Consider the following 14,763-nt stretch of genomic DNA (forward strand, 5'->3'; position numbering starts at 1 on the left):
ATGTGTTAGCTCCTTAAAGAATATTTTGTTGGATATATAATTTAAGGGAAACAGATTGGTTTGTTTCCTTTCTTCAGTCCTTAATTTTTTGTTTCATTATTTGCTAGTTTCCATGATTCTCTGGCTTTTTTTTTTTCTTTTTATCTTTGAATTTCAGAAGTTGGTAACTAAATGCTTAGGTGTGATTTTCTTTGTATTTATCATGCATGGGGATTTGCTGAACTTCTTGGATCTGTGAGTTAAAGCTATTATCAAATATGGACTATTCCCAGCCATTTCAAATATTTCTTCTTCCTGCATCCCCTCACCGTCCCCCCCACCCAGGACTCTAAATACATGTATGTTAGACCTTTTGATATTGTTCTATAGATTTCAGGTGCTCTTTTGGTTTTTTTGTTTGTTTGTTTGTTTGTTTTTTGCTGTTTATTCTCTTTGTGATTCTGTTGGGGTTGTTTCTATTAACCTGACTTCAAGTTCACTGATCCCTTCCTCTGATGTTAAGCCAATTAAATGGAATTCTTTATTGCTGGTATTGTAGTTTTCATTTTTAGCATTTCCAATTATTTCATTTTCTTTGCTTGCCATTTCTCAATGGATGCTCTCTATTTACACATGCACACATATATATTAAGCTGCAAGTGTGGAAGACTGAGTCAATATAAATTGTGGGGCATCACTGGGTTCTAATCTATCTTGCAGCAGTCAAAAGGTTTATAAACATTTAACCAGCTTTTCTTGACCCCTGCCCCGGGGGAGATTCTGTCACCTTCCACCACTTCATCTGGGATGAAAATAGCCATGAGTCTCATCTCTCCCACTGCCTGTTATTTTTATTTATTTATTTATTTTGAAATCTATTTCATTTAGATTTCTTTGAGTTCTCCACTGAGTTTTTTTTAAACAACTTAGCCAATGTGTAACTTATGTAAAATCTCACGTATGTAAAATACACAGTTGGATATGATTTGACGGATGTATACACCTGTGAAACCACCACCATCATCAACATAAAAAAGATCCCCATCACCCCTTAAAAGTTTTCTTGTGTCTTTTTCCGATCAATTGCCCACTCCTTTGTCCCCCAGGCAATCATTGATCTGCTTTCTGTACTTACAGATTTGTTTGCAGTATCTAGATCTTATGGAAAAGTAATGTATTCTTGTATGTGTGGTCTCATTCACAGTTTGAGATTTATCTTCCTTGTTGCCTATATGAGCTGAGTAATAGTCCTTTACATGTGTGGCTATACAACATCTCTTTTTATTTGTTTCCATGATCAGAGACATTTAAATTATTTCCAGGTGTTGACTACTACCAAAAAAATCCCAAAAAACAAAAAAACAAAAAAACCTGCTGTGAACGTTTGCATTCAAGTCTTTGTTTGAAAATATGTTTACCTTTCTTTTTGGGTAAATACTTAGAAATGGAATAACTGGGTGGTATGAGAAGGCATGTTTAACGTTTTAAGAAACCACCAACTGTTTTACAAAGTGGTAGTTCCTTTTTACATTCCCACCAACAGCATATAAAAAATTCCAGTTATCCCACATCATCACTAAGTCTTGGCATTGTCAAACTTTTAAGTTGTAGACATTCCAATGGGTTTTTGCCTCATAATTAGTATTATTGAACATAGGAAGAGATATTTATGGGCTAGTCATGTATTTTTTTAATGAAATATCTATTCAGGTCTCTTGCCCACTTTTAATTGAATTGTTTGCTTTCTTATTTAGCAGTAAAATTTATATATTCTGGATTTAATTACTTTGCTGATTTATGTGTGGCAAATGTTTTCTCCCAGTATGTGACTTATCTTTCTGTTTATTTAATGACGTCTTTTGAAGAGCAAAAGATTTAAAATTTTGATGAAGTCTAATTTATTATTTTCTTTGATGTTTCATGATTTGTTTTTTCTCTTTGAACATCTTTGCTTCATACAAGGTCACAAAGATTTTCTCCTGTTTTCTTCTATAAGTATTATCATTTTAACATCTACATTTATGGCTGTGATCCATATAGAATTAATTTTTGTATGTGGTATGAAATATGGATCAATGTTCATTTTTTCCATATGCATATCCAGTTGTTCCAACATCATTTATTGAAAAAACTTTTTTTTTCCTCATTGAATTGCCTTGATATGTTGGTTGTATAATTGAACACACAAATCTGGATCTGTTTTGGGGCTCGTTAGTCCATTGATCTCTATGTTACTCCTTTCAAACCAGTATCAAACTCTTTTGATTACTTTAGTTTTATAATAATTTTTAAATAAGGTATATATATCTTTCAGTGTTATTTTTCTTCTTTAGTATTGACTTAGCCATTCTATGTCTTCTATTAAATCTTAGTATCATCTTTTCAATATCTCCTAAAATGATAACTGGGATTTTAATTGGGATTGCTTTGAATTTATAGACTATTTGGGAAAAATTGGTACATTAACAGTATTAAGCATGATATACTTCTGCATTTCTTTGACCTTCCTTATTTTATCTTACCGCTATTTGTAGTTTTCAGTATAGAGGTCTTGCAAACCTTTGGTTAGATTTATTCCTAAGTATTTCATATTTATTGATATTATTATATATGGATTTTTAAAAATATTATTACCCAGCTGTTTACTATTAGTACAGAAATTACAACAGATTTTTGTAGATTAGCACACATACATACATAGTTGTATTTGCAACCTTGCTAAATTCACATCTTAGTTCTAGCTGTCACAGGCAGGTTTCACTTTATTGTGCTTCACAGATACTGTGTTTTTCCAAATTGAAAGTTTGTTGGAACCCCGAATCCAGCAAGTCTCCTAGGGCCATTTTTCCAACAGCATTTGCTCACTTTGTCTCGATGTCACATTTTGGAATGATCACGGTATTCGAAAGTTTTTCATTTGTTATGGTGATCTGTGATCAATGATTACAACTCACTGAAAGCTCAGATGTTGGTTAGCATTTTTTAGCAATAAAGTACTTTTCAGGGGCGCCTGGATAGCTGAATCGGTTAGGCCGCCAACTCTTGATTTCGGCTCTAGTCATGAACTTGGGGTGGTGGGATCAGACCCTGTGTCTGGGGGCTCTGCGCTCAGCAGGGAGTCTGCTTGGGATTCTCTCTCTCCCTCTCCTTCCACCCCTCCTTGCCCCCGCCCCCACCCTCTCGCTCGCTCGCTCTCTCTAAAATAAATAAATAATTTTTTTAAAAAAAATAAAGTACTTTTCAATTAAGGTATGTACATTTTTTTAGACATAATGCTATTATACACTTAATAGATTATAGTATGGTATAAACATAACTTTTATTTGCACCTAAAATTCACTTGACTCACTTTATTGCAATTTTGCTTTATTGCCATTGTTTGGAACTAAACTTGCAATATCTCTGAGATATGCTTATATTTGGTAGATCCCTCGGGAATTCCTACATGAACAATTATATATACATACAACAAACAGGGATAGTTTCACTTCTCTTTTTCCAATCTTTGTGTCTTTTATTTCTCTTTCTTATTGCAATGATTAGGATCTAACTTTAATGCAATTGATTAGGTGTGGTGGCATCTTTGCCTTATTTCTGATCATAGTAGAAAGTAGTAAGTCTTTAATTTTGGGTATGACTTTTACTGTAGTTTATATAGACGTCCTCTGATAGATTTTTTAAAACTATGATTATGTAGTTTATCTAGCTAGTTCTCATTCTTGGGACTGGAGTAGGAGTTTCTTGTGATTTTCTATAATCTAATCAGAAGTGAAGACTCTGTACTTTGACTTTAAGCTAACTTGATACAGATGTGGTTAAGTATTTCTATTTATAGAAAACTACCAGTATACATAAAGAACAAGAGATTTCCCATTCTCAAAATCCTTCCTTCAAACTTGCTGTTTCTCAATGTAATCTGTAATCAATCACACTATAATATTTCCTCACTATAACTCCTTGTTTCCTTTCACTTTTACTCTACTATTCTTATTGAAATTTGTCTCATAAAAGCTATAAATGTCTTTCTAATGTAAAAATCAGATGATATTTTTTCAGTGCTCCTGCTATGGACTGAATTGTGTCCCCACCCAAATTCATATGTTGAAGCTCTAAAAATCCCCAATGCATTTGGAGGCAGGGGCCTTTGGGAGATAATTGGGTATAAGATGAGGTCATGAAGGTGAGACCCTCATGATGGGATTAGTGCCCTTATAAGAAGAGACAGCAGAGAACTTGGTCTTTCTCTCTCTCCTTGCACCATGTTAGGATACAGTGAGAAAGTAGCCATCCACAAGCCAGGAAGAGAGCTTTTACCAAATCCAACCATGTTGGCACCTGATCTGGAACTTTCAGCTTCTAGAACTGTGGAAAATGAATATTGACTGTTTAAGCCACCCAGTCTATGGTATTTTGTTAACATCGGACTGAGCTGACTAATAGACCCCCTTACCCTCTTCAGACATGCAAAATACACTTCTTTTTGAACATGTGTCCTCTTCTGTTTCCATTCTCATCATAGTTTTCTGATTTCTGCTTCTCCATCTTAGTTATAACGATCCTTTTCCAACTCTGAAATATGAATATTCCCCCAGAGTAAAGAATTTGGCTGTTTTCTCTCTCTACTTGCAGCCCTTTGACATCAAACAGTTTGAATTAAAGTCAACTTTAAGAGCTTCCTCAGTGTGGAGGACCACACACTCATGTCTCTAATGCTTAATTAAAAATTCCAATTTTCAAATATATCTCTACCTAGATGTCCTGCTAATAGTTCAAGATCCATGTGTACAAAACGGAATTCAGTATCCCTTCTCTCAAGCCTACTTGTGTTACCTCTTTCTATAAATGGTACCATTATCTTTCCAGACAAACCTCAAAGTCATCTTGTTCCTCAGATCTAGTCATTTGCCACGTGATGTCAACTTTAATTTTGTAATATCTCTAGCACCCATCCTTTCCTGCCCCTTCCCACAGCTTCCTTCACTCCCCCCATTCACTTACACTGTTCTCCCTCTTTGGCATGAGTTTTTGCTGATGACTTTATGGCCAAACCTTAGTCATTTTCAAAACTAAGCTCAAATTCCATGCATTCCAAGAAGGTATCCCTGATCACCTTTCTGCTACCACTACCTTAAAGCAATGTTTCTTATAAACATCATTAACTTTCTGTCTCTACCTATCCTCCACTTTTTATTATAGCCATTTACAAAAATATATATCACCCATTCTAGACTTTGAAGAAAATTAAAGAAAGGAATCATTTTATCTTTTTCAGAAACTCAGTAAATATTGATTGAACTATGAGTTCATTTATTAAGAACTCATTATAAAACTTGTTTTCAAGAAGCAACACATTTTGGGGCGCCTGGGTGGCTCAGTTGGTTAAGCGACTGCCTTCGGCTCAGGTCATGATCCTGGAGTCCCTGGATCGAGTCCCGCATCAGGCTCCCTGCTCGGCAGGGAGTCTTCTTCTCCCTCTGACCCTCCCCCCTCTCATGTGCTCTCTCTCTCATTCTCTCTCTGTCAAATAAATAAATAAAATCTTTAAAAAAAAAAAAAGAAGCAACACATTTTATAGGCTCCAATTTAGCCTCATTTTACTTCTATTTTATACCTTTTTGACTGTTTTGTCTTTTATATTGGTTATAATAATAGCCTAATATTAGTATATTTTATTGACATTAGCTCATATTTATTGAATACCAAATAATATAAGATGCTGTGCTCAGTGCTTCTGACAAAGCAATGAACTGTAGGAAACATGTATGGTTTTTCACTTAGCTAATTTCACAGGAAGTGGAAAAAGAGGATAGGTGACTACCTGAGCCTTGTTGGCTTCTTTGTCACACTTTAGTAAACTTCAGAAATTTTTATCTATAACAAGATTTCTCCTTTCCAAAAAAGGTAAACAATAAATAAAAAAAGAGAAAAGGGAAGAAATAATAAAAAATAAATAACACGGTAAATACAGAATAATCAAATGGAAAAGGAAAATATATAGGAAAACATTTTGAAACATTTTTCTTCTCAAACTGTATGCCATTTATATATATATATATATACATATACACACACACACATATATATATGTATTTGTGTCTGCACATACACAAGATCCAGTGAAAATAAAATGAAAAGATTGAGTGAATTTGATAATAAGGATTTAAGCTACCCTAACCCCTTCCATGTTTATAACAGATGAGTTCAAGCCAGTCGTTCTGTCATTTAATTACAGCATAAAATAACTCATTGGAGGGACACCTGGGTGGCTTAGTCGGTTAAGCGTCTGCCTTCTGCTCAGGTCATGATCCCCGGATCCTGGGATCAAGTCCCACATGGGGCTCCTTGCTCAGCGGGGAGACTACTTCTCCCTCTGCCTGCCATTCCCCATGCTCCCTGCCCAGCTTGTGCTCTCTCTCTCTCTGACAAATAAATAAAATATTTTAAAAAATAATTAAAAAAAAAACCTCATTGGAAGTCCAAAATTGAATAAATTGCGATCTACATTGGCTAGTTAGATTAAGTCTGAAAACATACCTACTTTCTTTTTATTTTTTTTTAAAGATTTTGGGGTGCCTGGGTGGCTCAGTCGGTTAAGCGTCTGCCTTCGGCTCAGGTCATGATCCCAGGGTCCTGGGATTGAGCCCCACATCAGGCTTCATGCTCAGCCAAAAGCCTGCTTCTCCCTCTCCCTCTGCCCCTCCCCCACAGCCCCATCCCCCACTCGTGCTCATGCTCTCTCTCTTTTGCTCTCTCTCTATCTCAAATAAATAAATAAAATCTTTAAAAAAAGATTTTATTTTTTTATTTATTTTAGAGAGAGAGAGAGAGCAGTGGGTGGGAGGAGAATCTCAAGCAGATTCCATGCTGAGCGCTGAGCCGAGGTGGGGCTCGATATGATAACCCTGAGATCACAACCTGACCTGAAAATAAGAGTTGGATACTCAACCGACTGAGCCACCCAGACACCCCCATACCTACTTTCAATTAAGTGGCAAAGATTGGATCATGAGTAAGGTTATTTAGAAAATATTTTTAGAGAATTAAAAAAGGACTAAAGATAGCTTCTTGAGAAAGTGCAAAAGATGATGAGAAAATCATGAAAAAGAGTCTGGGGAAATACTGTAGAAACTACAGACAGCCAGAGCAATCTGATGGCATGTATTAATATTAATTCATTAATATTATTAATAATGATGTATGGATGAAATGTAAGCCTCTGATTAGACTAAGCTAAAGTATTTTTTTTTTAAGCTGAAGTATTTTTAACTCTCAAATTATTAAGGGTGGGGGGCACCTGGGTGGCTCAGTCATTAAGTGCCTGCCTTCGGTTCAGGTCATGATCCCAGGGTCCTGGGATCGAGCCCTGCATCAGGCTCCCTGCTCAGCTGGGAGCCTGCTTCTCCCTCTCCCGCTGCCCCCTGCTTGTGTTCCCTCTCTAGCTGTCTCTCTCTCTATGTCAAATAAATAAATAAAATCTTTAAAAAAAATTCTTAAGGGTGGAACTTGAACTAAAATTATCGTTAAAAAGGGGCTCCTGGGTGACTCAGTTGGTTAAGCGGCTACCTTTGGCTCAGGTCATGATCCCAGGGTCCTGGAATCGAGTCCGGAATCGGGCTCCCTGATCAGCGGGGAGCCTGCTTATCTCTCTCCCTCTGCTGTTCCCCCTGCTTGTACTCTCTTTCTCAGATAAATAAATAAAATCTTTTAAAAAATACTGTTAAAAATAAATAAAAATAAATGAAAAATAAAATTACTAAGTGTTAAATTTTTCTCAAAGCCGTCCCTGCAGTTGTTGGACGTCCACAAAAGGAGGAGAGCTTTTCTGCATTTCGGGTGAAGGGGTGATCAGAGTATAGTTGATTCTTGAACAATGTGGGGGTTAGGGACACTGACCCTTGCACAGTTGAAAATCCACATGACTTTTGACCCCTAAAACTTAGCTACTAAGAGCATACTGTTGACCTGAAGCCTTAGCAATAGAATAAACAGTCAGTTAACACATAGTTCGTGTGTCACATGTATTATATACTGTATTTTTACAATAACTAAGTTAGAGGAAAGAAAATGTTATTAAGAAAATCATAAGGAAAATACATGGACAGTACTGTACTGTATTTATTGAAAAACAAATCTGTGTATAAGTGGACCAGTGCCGTTCAAATTCATGTTTTTCAAAGTTCAGCTGTATATTGGAGTAAATTCTGGGCTGCTTGTAGTCCATCTGCCTGAGTTCCCAACTGACTCATACACCTCAGTAACTTTGGGATTTGGGCCAAGTCATTGAAATCTGACTTCTGTTCTGCCATCTGCAAGTAGGAAGGGTTACAATACACAGTCTCTAACATCTTTGCTAGTTCAAAACTTCTGTCATGCAAATGCCTGTGTCTTTATGTTCACTTTTACGTAGGAGATACTGAAATGGAGAAGAAAAATTGCTTGGGGTTTACTATGAACAGGAAGGCTTCTTTTAACTTTTCCCATTTTGAATCAATTAGATGTAAAAAGGCATTAAAATAATATAGTTGTGGTTTTGGATTTAATGGGAAAGAACTGGGCCTTTCTCAACATGTTACTTTGTGAGTATCCAAATATATACCTGCAAAAGACACATCCAGAAGCCAAAATTTACTTCTGGTAATGATTTCTTTTAATTTAATCATTATGTAAAAGTTCAGAAAGAATGGAATTTGTGCTGGACCCTGCTGCATTTCTTTTGCTGGCCTGGTTCCCACATGAGCATCAAGGATCTGTATCCCACTGTTGGTGACAGAAGGTCATTTTCTTTCTTTTTTTTTTTTTTTAAAGGCTTTATTTATTTATTTGAGAGAGAGAGAATGAGAGCACATGAGAGGGGGGAGGTTCAGAGGGAGGAGCAGACTCCCTGCAGAGCAGGGAGCCCGATGCGGGACTCGATCCCAGGACTCCAGGATCATGACCTGAGCCGAAGGCAGTCGCTTAACCAACTGAGCCACCCAGGCGCCCAAGAAGGTCATTTTCTGTCTCATGAATCAGAAGAGCTCTGCTATTGAACTGAGAACCCAGGAAGGCCCCTTACTACCCATGATGTCCCCAGGAGCTTCCAGAGAAACATCTTTCCTGGGGTCTCCAGGGTGGGATTTTTGGGTGAATTGTAAATTGTAGAAGAAGGAGGTCTTTTTCAAAACACAACCTTTACATACCTTCTCCGGGCGTGTTACCCACCTAGCACCTTCACATGTTCACCATCCCAGAAGCTCTCCAAAACCCCTTTGGTTAGGATTTTTTATGGAGGCTTCATGAGCTAGGCATGATTGATGAGATCATTGACCATCAGTGATTAACTCTACCTTCAGACTCTCTCTGCTTTCCAGCGCCCAGGAAGGGAGAGAGAATTCCAACCCTCTAATCACATGGTTGGTTCCCCCGGCAACCAGGCCCCATCCCGAAGCTATCCAGGAGCCTTATCACTTTGGAGATTCCTTAGGTTTCAGCAGTTGTGTGCCAGGAAACAGCAGGCAGAAGCCAAATATATATTTCTTATTCTGTCATAGCGTGGCTATGTTCCAATGAAACTTTATTTATGGACCCTGCAATTTGAATCTCATATAGTGTACATGTATCATGAAGTATTCTTTGGATTTATTCAACCACTTAGTAACATAAAGACCATCTTAGCTCTAGGGCAGAACAAGAACAGGCAGCAGGTTGGATTTCGCCATTGTTTGCCAACCCCTGCTTTAAAAGGCCCCAAGAAGGGCGCCTGGGCGGCTCAGTCAGTTGAGCATCTGACTCTTGATTTCAGCTCAGGTCATGATCTCAGGGTCGTGAGATTGAGCCCCTCCTCCCCCATCGGGCTCCACGCTGGCATGGAGTCTTGTCTGTTTGAGATTCTCTCTGCCCACCCTGCCCCCCCCCACTCTCACACACTTTCTTTCTCCTAAAAAGTGGGGGGGGGGTTTCCTGAAAGTCTAGTGTTTTCCTGAGTGTGGGGTTTAGCTTTATCTGACCTTCCTAGTCCTGGCCCAGTGTAGGCATCGCCTTCACTGCTTGTGCCTCTACTATTGATATATTTGTTCCTGTTCTTGTTTTTTCTCTTTGTTGAGAGAAGGTGCTTACAAGTCTTAAGTTTTCATGGCTTTGTAGTTTGGAGCCCTTTTTCTCAAGGATCTTGAGAAAAGTGTCAAAGGCTGGGTTAGAAGACTCATGAGGGTCATTATTGTGTCTTCCAGAGTCTCCTTTCCAAATATGACAGGTTAAAGCCCAGATAATTCTATTTTCCTCTACCAGAGGGTGAATTCTGTGCTAGTCCAGTCACCCCTTTCTTCCCATCAAAGATGAGGCCACTTTGATATCTCCTCATTGTTAAAATGTTAATTCAAATGCTCCACAGATGTGACAGTCAAAACCGGAATCCACTTTATTCTTGTTAGAAACCTCGGCATCTCCTATTTTAATCAGACTCTGGGTGACTTAATTTGATTTCACAAATATCCTAAAATTAACATGCTAATTAATCTCTCCCTACCCATCTCTTAAATCTTTCTACCAAATAAGTACACACTGAGAAGTTAAGTACATAAAAGGGTTAACGCTGAATCAATATTGAGAACAGTTAGCTTATGAAAGCAGTGATTGAAGGCAAGATTGTTTGTATAACAATACGAATCAATTGTCAACCTAGCATTCTAGGAAAAGAAAATCAGATACCACAGAATTTCTATTTCAGTTACAGGTTTATTTTGTTTAAAAATTTTTCCACATTAGGAATAATGTGGATTTACAGAAAATAATATGTACTTCAGTGATGTAAGGTTTGCTTGATTTATATCACAGGCTTGGTTTCATGAGTGGAAAAACAGATTTAAAATCTAACATAGTCCATCAATTTATTCTAATATTTTATTAAAGAAATTTGGCATGCAACTTACTAGCTAATGGAATTATATAAGATAAGACCAAATTAGAATCTTACTCTTCTGGGCTATGCTGTAAACTCTATTATTTTGTAATCCAATAAAAGAAACCCTAATTACTGACGTAGATATTATTTTCTTGGTATGCATTAATGTTCTTCAAGTGGAGGATATTTTCCAAATTTGTAGAGTACCAAGCACCTGCTATATATTAGAGTTCCCTTAAACTGGCTTTGAAAGGAAATAGGAAAGGTGTCATAGGTATAAGACATGACTTGATCTTTCTGAGGAAATAGAATAAATTTGTCAATCTTTTATTTAGTGACTTCTTTTAGCATGATTCTCTTGTACAATGTCTTTGCATAGATTTTTTTCTAATCCTTCATACATCCCTGTTTCATCACCATTTTACCATTTTAGAGTTGAGGTAACAGAAACTCAGTGAAATTAAGAAACCTGTCCAGTGTTGCACTACTGCTAAGTAGGAATTGTGATAGTCAACATTAGTCATTACATGTTGGCCGCAGGTACTTGTCTAAGTGCTTTACATTTATCAATTTGTTTACTTTCATAACATATTTATGAGACAGTTGCTTTTAGCATCCCTGTTTTCCAGATGGAGAAAGCGGAGGTGGAAGTTAAGAACTTAACCAAGGTCACAGAGCTGGTAGATGGTAGAGGCAAGGAGCAGACACAGACTCTCTGGTCCCAGAGCCTGAGCTAGGTCATTCTATACTAACCGTACTACCTCAGGGCACGACTCTGCATGGCCCCAACATTTGTGTGAACTGATCTCTCCAAGCATGAAGTCTCTCTCATACTAATCATCTTCAGAGATATAGATATAAATATATAATCTCAGACACTTAAAAAAGTCATCATTGCACAAGAGGGCAAATAAGTGTGTATGTGTATGTACACATGTATATGAAATCCAAGATGTGTTTCCAGGTCTTCCTGATTGGCCGAAATTAAAAAGAAAAGAAAATGGAGAAGTTCTGATGTTAGATGGTCATTAGTTTTATCTTGCTACTTAACTGAAATGTATCAATCAGCCCAATTGTTTAATCATCATGGACTTGTTTTCATTTTAAAAGGTTCATCAGGCTGTATTACCTATATCATAATGGACTCTGTAGACTCTTCAAGAATGTGACCTTACTGAGTGTCTTTTCTAGGTAGTTAAGTCAGCTTTTTGCCTTACTTGCAAATTTAAACCAAACATTGTTGGGAGTACAGGCATTTCTAAAACAACACCATGTATGCGTTCCTGAAAAACCTCATATGCTGCAAAACTGCACTAAAAATAAAAGGACTTGTGGGAAGAAAATGTGTTAGGGTGAAACCAGTTGGCACGATGAGCACCAACAAAAGCAATAACAATCATAAAAGCTATACCAGCTTAGGTAAAAAGACTGGTTGCATTCTAAGGAATTCTAAGGAATACTGCGCTACTGCAATTAACAATGGGCCTGACATTAGGGGAAAAGGTGAAAGTAGTTTGATCGGAAGGAACTATAAGGAAGTTCTGAGCCTGCTGAGCTATGGAGCTGAGGAAGAAAATAGAGGAAAACGGTGGTAAGTACTTCCAAGACGCGACGTGAGGTCAGCTGAGCTGGGAGGAAGAAGGTGGAGTGGTTGGAGATCCAGCATAACTGCTACTTTATACAAACATTATTCCCCTCTTTATGACTGCATATGAGCCAGTTTACATCACAGAAATACACAGGATTTATCTGAAAATAGATAAAAACAAAATGGCTTTTTATGGTGTAAAAAGGAATTCCATTTCGCATGTAACTCCTTTCATGCTAATTGTTATATGTTCAGTAAATATATTTTTAAATGACTAAGTCTCTAAGGAACTATTTTAGTAATAAAACAATGATGGGAATCACAGAAATAGCTACAGGAAATTGTTTTATATATTTCAGGAGCAAAATATTGAAATATTTATCTGATTTCCTTATGACCTACATGACTTACTGTAAGTGGTAATGATATTTAATTTGAAGACATACTAACTGCATGTATTCAAATTTCAGTGATAGTCACACTAGAAAGTCTTAAACATAGAGATTTAGGATTTATAGTCCCAAAGGTTTAGTTCTTTAGTTATAAAACATTCTGTAAACATTTTGATACAAAAGCTGAGAATCACATAAAACATTCTGTAAACATTTTGATATAAAAACTGAGAATCTCAGAGTTAAAATCTCCCTACTATAGACTATACTAAACTCTGCTATTACTTCAAAGATGTCAGAGAATTGCCCCCAATTCTAATGAAAAAAGATTGTGAATCATACCCACCTTATTTTTAATGGAGAATTAATACAGTTTGGGGCACCTGGGTGCCTCAGTCGATTGAGCATCTGACTCTTAATTTTGGCTCGGGTCGTGATCGCGGGGTCCTGAGATTGAGCCCCATGTGGGTCTCTGTGCTCAGGGGAGTCCGCTTCTCTCCCTCTCTCTGCCCGTCTCCTCACACTTTCTCTCTCTCTCTCTCAAATAAATACATAAATCATAAAAAAAAGAAAATACCGTTTGTTAAACTAGAATTATCAGTATTAAATAAAATTATTGTCATAATTATTATTAAACATAAGCTGTATGGATACTGTAGCTTTGGTGAGGCAGTTGCCATCAGGCGAGGGGGGATTTCTGGCATTTTGGTCTCTAGAACTGAGGTTGCCATTGCCCTTAGAGTTGACTTCTTTGTTTTGGGAAGGTTGACTGTATGGGCTCTCCAGTTACAAAAATTCAAAGTAAGTACCCTACACTCTTCTTAAAGATAGCTGGAAACACCTTACACTTGCACGCGGATGCAGTCTTGGAAGGTGAATGCTCTGTTCTATAACATAAACTGGAGTCAGCTTTCCCACATCTGGGCTTTTGAAGAAGGAGAAATTACTTTCCAAAAGGAGATTTTAGCAAGAGAATTGGAGCACACTGACTCCCACAAGGTGTTATGTAATAGTGAAAACCCAAATTCTGGGCTCAGTTATGATTGAATAACCAAAGTCATAGGAAATGGATCATGGACCCTTTTGACTGCTCTCCATGGGCCCTAGAGTCTTTTCTTCACTGTGGTATTGAGAAGTAAAGTCAGAGGAATATGTCTTCACTGTCCTTCAGCTCCCATATCCAGTCAATAGCTAAGGGCTGTAGATTTCTACTTGAAATACTCTGGAATTGATCCACTCTTTCATGCTAAGGTCATTATTTTAGTCCAACCCAGATCAGCCACCTGTCCAACTCTAACACATTTCTCATTCTCCATTCCAAATAATCCTTTAAAAGTACAATCTAACCTATTCACATTCTTACATCTTAGTCTTTCAGGTGGTTGCTCATAGAATAGTTTTTCTTTGTTTAACAAGATTTAGAGAGCCCTCCACAATCTTGCCCTCTGCCTGTCTCAGCTACCTCCACCATCATCTTGCTCTCCCTGAGCCCATGCTCTAGCCATGCTGGAATTATTTCAGTTCCTAGAACATAGCTAGGTCTGTCTTGGCCCCCAAGCATGCTGTTCTGTTTGGAACTCTCTTGACCTGGTTCAGGGTCACAGCTCCGCTCAGATGTCTCTTCCTCCTGGGACTGGGTTTGGATCCCTGATTTGCACTCTGAGAGCACTCACTTGCCCTTCTCCTTTATGTAGCATGGATCACACGTGGAACTGATATGTCAGAAATAGTTCTGCTGCCAGATTGTGAACTCCAAGAGGGCAGGCAATGTCCTTTTTTCACTTCTTTGTCCCTGTGCCTGGAAGAAGGCCTGACACATAGTATAGGCCACCGCAAATACCTGTTGAACAGAATGAAAAGTGAATGACGTAGAAGTATCAAAGAATCTGTGGGAGTGGAGATTATGAAAAAGAAAAGGCAAATGG

General features: G+C 37.6%; 1 protein-coding gene across 8 annotated transcripts in view; it reads left to right on the forward strand.

Annotated features, from left to right (window-relative positions):
- Window positions 1-14,763, forward strand: part of GUCY1A1 (guanylate cyclase 1 soluble subunit alpha 1) — a 61,204-nt gene that overhangs the window by 13,373 nt on the left and 33,068 nt on the right. The window contains exon 1 of one of the 8 annotated variants that reach the window (XM_078069353.1): window positions 12,273-12,449. The exons of the other annotated variants lie outside the window; for them this stretch is intronic. The gene's annotated coding sequence lies outside the window, so the exon portion shown is untranslated. Of the gene's footprint in view, window positions 1-12,272; window positions 12,450-14,763 lie in introns of those variants that run through there. 8 annotated transcript variants of the gene reach the window in all.

Source organism: Halichoerus grypus, chromosome 3 (genome assembly GCF_964656455.1).
Source record: "Halichoerus grypus chromosome 3, mHalGry1.hap1.1, whole genome shotgun sequence".
Taxonomy (NCBI): Eukaryota; Metazoa; Chordata; class Mammalia; order Carnivora; family Phocidae; genus Halichoerus; species Halichoerus grypus.